The 7,500-nt window shown below is 36.3% G+C and overlaps 1 pseudogene; it reads left to right on the plus strand.

Moving 5' to 3' along the window:
* The first annotated feature begins 317 nt into the window (after window positions 1-317).
* LOC140856814 (uncharacterized) overlaps window positions 318-7,500 on the plus strand; it is a 7,980-nt pseudogene continuing 797 nt past the window's right edge.

Below are 7,500 nucleotides of genomic sequence, written 5' to 3' on the forward strand. Positions count from 1 at the left end.
CACCGACACCTGGCCATGGAGAACATCCGATGCAGTGAAACAACATCGTCGAGTTTAAAAAGCTAGCTCCTCCAGCCTTCAAAGGGACCATTGAATCACTGGAAGCTGACAACTGAATCATGAAGATGGAGAAGGCATTCGCCGTGCAAGAATGCCATGATGATGAGAAGATCCACTGCACAGCATATCTGTTACAAGGAGAGGCATACAACTGGTGGTGTATACTTGAACAAAAATATGAGCACGATGGGATACTACTCACTTGGGAGAGATTTCGAGGTGAATTCTTTGACAAGTACTTTTCTCGAAGTGTCAGAATGCAGAAAGAGCAGGAGTTCATTCATCTGAAACAGAGAAACAGATCTATTGTAGAGTATGAAGCTAAATTCATGGAGTTAGCCAAGTTTGTTCCAAGATTAGTTGAGATTGAGCAAGATAGGGTACATAAATTTGAAATAGAACTGAAGACGGAAATTAGAAAATAAGTTATACCCTATGAGTTAACTACTTATGCCTCAGTTGTGAATAAAGCTATAATAATTGAGAGGAAAGTTAATGAAGCACATACAGAAAGAGAACGGAATCAGAAGAAGAAAAATAGGTTTGGTGGAACTCAAGGACGAAATCAGAACAATAAGGGTCCAGCGAAGAAACTAGAAAATGATAAGCATCGTGAGAATGAGACGGCTAGATGTTCGAGATGTGGTCGAAGAGAATATGAGTCTTCAAATTGCCCATGGAATACTGGTTCTTGCTTTAGCTGTGGACAGAAGGGACACAAAATTACAGGTTGCCCCCAGAGGAATGAGAATAGATCCACACAAATAAAGGATGGAGATCAAAGGCCGAAAACTCAAGGAAGGATCTATGCACTCACACAACAGGATGCTCAGGCCTCTAATACTGTGGTGACAGGTATCATTCCTGTATCTGGTATTTATGCTTCAGTTTTGTTTGATTCTGGTGCTACACACTCCTTTATATCCACTACTTTCATTAGACAACATGATATAGTATGTGAACCTATAAAAATTAAATTATATGTTGAGACACCAGTAGGTGGTATTTTGAGTATCGAAAGTATGTGCAAGTCATGTAGTATCAGAATAGGAGTAAAAAAATTATCGATAAATTTGGTGGTCCTAGTATGCATGATTTTGATGTCATTCTAGGAATGGATTGACTTGCTACTTATCATGCCTCTGTGGATTGTCATGGAAAGAGAGTGAACTTTCAAATATCGAGAGAATTAACATTCAGTTTTGATGGAAGTACAGAAACTATCCCTCCACGTATTATTTCATTTGTGCAAGCTAGACAGATGCGAAGAAAGGGATGTAGAGGTTATCTGGTATCAATAAAGAATACAGAACATGATGAATTGAGGTCACAGGATATTTCTATCGTAAATGAATTTTCAGATGTATTCATTGATGATTTACTCGGACTACCATCGGATAGAAAATTGAATTTATCATTGAATTGGCACCTAATACCGATCCAATTTCTAAAGCTCCTTATCGAATGGCCCCCATGGAGTTGAAGGAGCTAAAAGATCAATTACAGAATTTATTGGATAAAGGTTTTATAAGACCTAGTGTATCACCCTGGGGAGCTCCAGTCTTGTTTGTGAAAAAGAAAGATGGTAGTATGAGGCTTTGTATCGACTATAGAGAGTTGAATAAGAACACTATCAGAAATAAGTATCCTCTACCTCGAATCGATGATTTGTTTGATCAGCTGCAAGGTGCACAAGTTTTTTTAAAAATTGATCTTCATTCAGGATATCATCAGTTAAAAATCAAAGCAGAGGACATACCAAAGACTGCATTTAGAACTCGTTATAGACATTATAAATTTCTAGTGATGCCATTTGGGTTAACCAATGCTCCAGTGGCCTTCATAGATTTAATGAACAGAATATTCAAATCTTATCTTGATAAGTTTGTTATCGTATTTATTGATGATATCTTGATATATTCAAAAAATAAATTGGAGCATGAAAAATATTTACGGTGTGTACTACAAATATTGAGGAAAAAAAACTTTATGCCAAATTAAAGAAGTATGAATTTTGGTTGAAGAAAATAATCTTTTTAGGACACATCATATCTAAAGATGAATTTCTGTGGATCCAACAAAAGTGGAAGCTGTGATGCAGTGGAACAGACCTACAAATATTTCTGAGATTTGGAGCTTTCTAGGAATGGCAGGTTATTACAGATGATTTGTAGAAGGATTCTCCCGCTTAGCTGCACATTTGACTCGTCTTACTCAGAAAGGGATTAAATTCAAATGGACCAAGATTGTGAACAGAGTTTTCAAGAGTTAAAACAACGATTAGTTTCAGCCTCTATCCTTACTATACCAATAGAAAATGAAGGATTCACAATATATAGCGATGCATCTAAAAAGAGACTTGGCTGTGTATTGATGCAACAGGGTAAGGTAGTGGCCTACGCCTTAAGACAATTGAAAATATATGAACAGAATTATCCGACACATGATTTGGAGTTAGCTGCAGTGATTTTTGCCCTGAAAATTTGGAGACATCATTTATATGGTGCGCAGTGTGAAGTATTTACTGATCATAAGAGTTTGAAGTATATTTTTACACAGAAAGAATTAAACATGAGACAGAGAAGGTGGTTAGAACTATTGAAGATTATAATTTAACAATTCATTATCATCCCGAAAAAGCTAATGTTGTTGCTGATGTCCTTAGTAGAAAATCTATAAAAAATTTGGCTATTTTAATTACACATCAAAGTCAATTATTGAATGATATAAAAAAACTAAAATTAGATATTCGAGTATATGACTCAACAGTACGATTAGCCAACATGAGGGTTCAGCCAACACTTATTGAAAGGATTATAGTCGCCCAGAATGGTGATCCACAATTAACAAAAATAAGAGATTCAGTGGAAGCTGGTGTTCAAACTGAATTCAAGATACATGATGATGGTTCATTGAGATTCGAAAATAGAATTTGCATACCCAATGATTCGGTACTTAAACAGAAAATACTTCAGGAAGCATATCAGACCGATTATACAATTCATCCGGGAGGTACTAAGATGTAAAGGGACTTGAAGGAGATGTACTGGTGGAATAATATGAAAAGAGAGATCGCTCAATTTGTGGCCCAATGTTTAGTGTATCAACAAGTTAAAGCTGAACATCAGAGACCTGCAGGATTACTTCAACCTCTCGATATTTCAGTATGGAAGTGGAAACATATCACTATGGATTTTGTAACTGGACTACCTAAGACTCCAAATAAAAATGATGCAGCTTGGGTGATTGTGGATCGATTGACAAAATCTGCACACTTTCTATCAATTAGAGTTGGATTCATTTTGGAAAGACTAGTAAAATTATATATGAAAGAAATTATAAGGCTACATAAAATTTCAGTGACCATTGTATCGGATCGAGACACCAGATTTGTATCACAATTTTGGAAGAGCTTACATAAGGCATTAAGGACAAAATTAAACTTTAGTACAGTCTTTCATCCATAGACTGATGGCCAGTCAGAAAGAACTATTCAGATCTTAGAAGATATGTTGAGAACTTGTATTTTGGATATGAAAAGTTCATGGGATGAGCATCTATCTTTGATTTAGTTTGCTTATAATAATAGTTATCAGACTAGTATTAGTATTACACCTTATGAAGCATTATATGGTAGAAGATGTCGATCACCGATTCACTAAGATGATGTTGGTGAGTGGAGAATATTGGCTCCGAACTTATTAACAAGCAGTCGAGAAGATTCAATTAATTAAAGAACGACTTCGGACAGCACAAAGCAGACAGAAAAATTATACAGATAACAGGAGACGAAAATTAGAATTTCAAATTGGTGACCATGTATTTCTCAAAGTATCTCCTTCAAAAAGGAATCTTAAGATTTGGCATTCGTGGCAAATTGAATCCTAGATATGAGGGTCCGTTTGAGATTTTGAAAAGAATTGATGAGGTGGCGTATAGACTTACCTTACCACCTTCACTTGCAGGAGTACATAATATTTTTCATGTTTCTATGTTGAAGAAATATTTACCAGATCTAAGTCACATCGTGGAACTTGAACCCTTACAAGCTAAAAAAGATCTATCATATGAAGAATATCCGGTACAGATTGTGAACCGTAAAGAACAAGTGCTGAGGCATCGCAACGTTTCTTATGTCAAGGTACAGTGGAGTCGACATTCGAAAAGAGAAGCTACTTGGGAACTAGAGGAAGAAATGAAGCAAAAATATTTCCAGCTCTTTGAGACCACAAGTATGAAAAATTTTGAGGATGAAATTTTTTTTAGGGGTGAAGAATGTTATAACCCAAGCCTAAAGCCCACTAAACCCAAGCCCAATTGAAAAAAAAAAAAAGAAACTGGGAACGGAAGAAGACTCCCGGAGGGAGTCTTCTTCTCCGATGAATCCTGATTGGAGAAGGGTTCTATGACGTTTGAAACTCTAGGACCCTCTATAAATAAGCTTCCCCTCTCCCTCTTGAGCCTCCATCGGCAGTTATTGAGCTCCAATTCTTTTTTTTTCCTTGGAAGTCACGGCACCCTCTTCTTGTGTTCGTCGAAAATTGAAGGTCGAAGAGGCCACCAGAGTTCAGGTAAGGATTCAATCTTTCTTCCTCTCTCTCTTTTCTTTCTTCCCATGATTTTAGACCCCTTGCCAGCCATTGGGATTACCAGAAAAACCCATGAAGCGTGAAACCCCTGTTCGACCAGCCACATTTCTCTCTTTTTGACCACCGATGCCGTCGATTGCGGCGTCTCATCCCCGAGATCAGATCCCCATCCATCTCTCTCTCTTTCCTTGAGTGTTTGGCTGCCGGCGACCGACCAATGGCCGAAAATCATGAAGAAAAGGGACGGATCCTCTATTTTTTGAGAAATAAAAAAAAAGAAAGCTTGCCGACCGAATCCCGTCGCCGACCGGCTTCGCATGGTCGGCAGTCGTTGCCTGACCTCCGGCCAAGCCACCACCACCTCGTCGAAGCCTGGCCAACCGGGGGGGGACCTCACGGTCTTCCCCTATTTCGGCCCAAGGGAGGCCGCATGAAGAAGGAAAAGAAAAGAAAAAGAAAAGAAGAAGGAAAAGAAAAGAAGAAAGAGAAGAAAAGAAAAAAAGAAAAAGAAAAAAAGAAAAAAAAAGAAAAAAAAGAGAAAAAGAAAAAGAAAAAAAAAGAGAGAAAGAGAAAGAGAGGGAGACTTTCTCTCTCTGCTCTCTCTCTTGAATTTTTTTAAGTTTATAAATAAAAATAAATAATAATAATAATAATAATAATAAAATCTTGGATGCTGTCATCTAGTCGATTCATGTCAGGACATTAGATTTTAAAAATTTTTATTATTTTTATTTGATGAAATTTTGATCAAAAAAATATGATATTTGACGTACCAGATTCGGAGAAGGATTTTTCAGATTTCTAGGATCCCTAATTTAAACTTTTTTTAGATAAGTAGTGTTTTACTTTTATTGAATTTATCTGGTAAATTATAAATTTAAATTATATTAATTTCATGACATGCTTGTGATTGAAAATATTTGTTGAAGTTAATTATGATTGAAAATAATTGTTGAAAATTATTTATGATTGAAGATATTTGTTGAAAATTTTTATGATGATGTATGATCATAAAGAATGATATGATGGATTTATTCGAATATCACTTATTTATATTATTATTGAAATAATATATGAATTGAAAGATGATTTAAATTGATAACCTGACTATGCAAAGGACCCCGCCAATGGGGGCATATACGTTGGCAATTGATTTTCCTGAAGGTTTATGTCGCCAGCGAAATCAGCGATATATCACCAGAGAGACCAGCGATAAATCGTCAGAGAAACCAGCGGTTTCAAAGGACTTTGCTGTCAGATGATTCGCAGCTCACCGCAAGATGATATGCAGTATTATGACCCTGCCACAGAAAAAATGTAGTCATAGTTCATCATTGGTAAGAAGAACTTAAGAATTTGATGAATTCAAGATGATAAGTATAATTTGAAATTATGATGAATTGAAAGTTTATATATGATTGATAGTGTGATGAATTAAATTATGAATTCATGAATTTACGTATTGCTTATGTTATTGTCAGTAAACAGATATGTACAATATTATTATTGGATTTATTCAGTTAAAGGTATACACTGCTTACTGGGCTATTTAGCTCATGATGAGTTTATATTTTCTTTACAGATCCAGAAAATTAACGTGATATGGAATTCGGTTGGGAGAGCGATTAGAGATGGAGTTGGCTTATTTGATTTAAGATTTTTTTCTAAGAATTGATGCAAATTCATTTTAAGTATTAATTTTGTCAGACAATTATCTTCCTTTTTGACACTGAGTTTTGATTTATTATTTGAACTAAGACTTGATCATTAATATTTTAAATTTATTTAACTTTATATGTATGATGTCATGATGAGATGCCTTGCATGCTTAAAAGAAAAGCTTCCTATGAGTATGCGGCGGTTGCCATGATCTTCGACTCACAATCTCGGATCGGGGGCGTGACACCAGCCCATTGATATCAGCCAGACCTAGCTAATTGTAAGAACATTAGACCCTGATAAAAATGTAACTCCCGAAGCATCAGCCTATAGTAAGAGAGAAGATAAGATGGGATGGGGTCCTCAAGGCGTATGGACACTTCAACTTGAATAGCAAGAGAAGAAAGGAAGTCTACCATGCTAATTCACCTCCGCAGATACCTGCAATGCTGAGAATACCTACCTTGAAGATTTGGTGGTCATGATGTTCCTCAAATAGATATTATCCTCGACACTACGTACTCATAGAAAAGTTATTAATCCAAGTGATGATTGTTAGAGAATCACCTTCAAGCTATAGTTGTTGTACTTGGAATTCAGTGACAGCAGCATTAAGCACATCCAAGCTACAATTAACTCTGCAAAAGGAACAATAGAGGGAGGCAATTTCTTGCCACCAGCTCCAAGTAAACTTGCGTGATGATCACGAATTAGGCTGCTGCAGCTGTGTTAGAATGGACAGAAGCATCAAAATTGACTTTTAATGACCTTAAGGGAGAGAGATGCCACTGCACTTGCTTCATTGGATTAGAAGGTATAGAAGAAATTCCAGCACCCTAGAACCTTTCCAGAGCATCAAAGATATGACAATGTTGTTGCTGAGCATCAGAAATCAGTCCTAATACACTTCTAAAGAGCTAGGTTGGAGGAATTAAAAAAAATACTGAAAGACAACGTTCATTGCATTCATACCACATAAGCCATGCACCACATGCCAACTTAGCTTGAAAGCCATATTTATACGTGCTAATCGAGACCCACAGAAGTTCTAAGTAACGATTCTATTATTTTATACATGCTAGTAATGTATAAAACGATTTCAATGCATTTGAAGAATAGTTATGATAATAATAACGTAAAATCTTGCATGCACGCCCCCGCTGCCCTTCTTTTCCATGATTTGCTCTTATAC

The sequence above is a fragment of the Elaeis guineensis genome, chromosome 1, assembly GCF_000442705.2.
Source record: "Elaeis guineensis isolate ETL-2024a chromosome 1, EG11, whole genome shotgun sequence".
Classification (NCBI taxonomy): Eukaryota; Viridiplantae; Streptophyta; class Magnoliopsida; order Arecales; family Arecaceae; genus Elaeis; species Elaeis guineensis.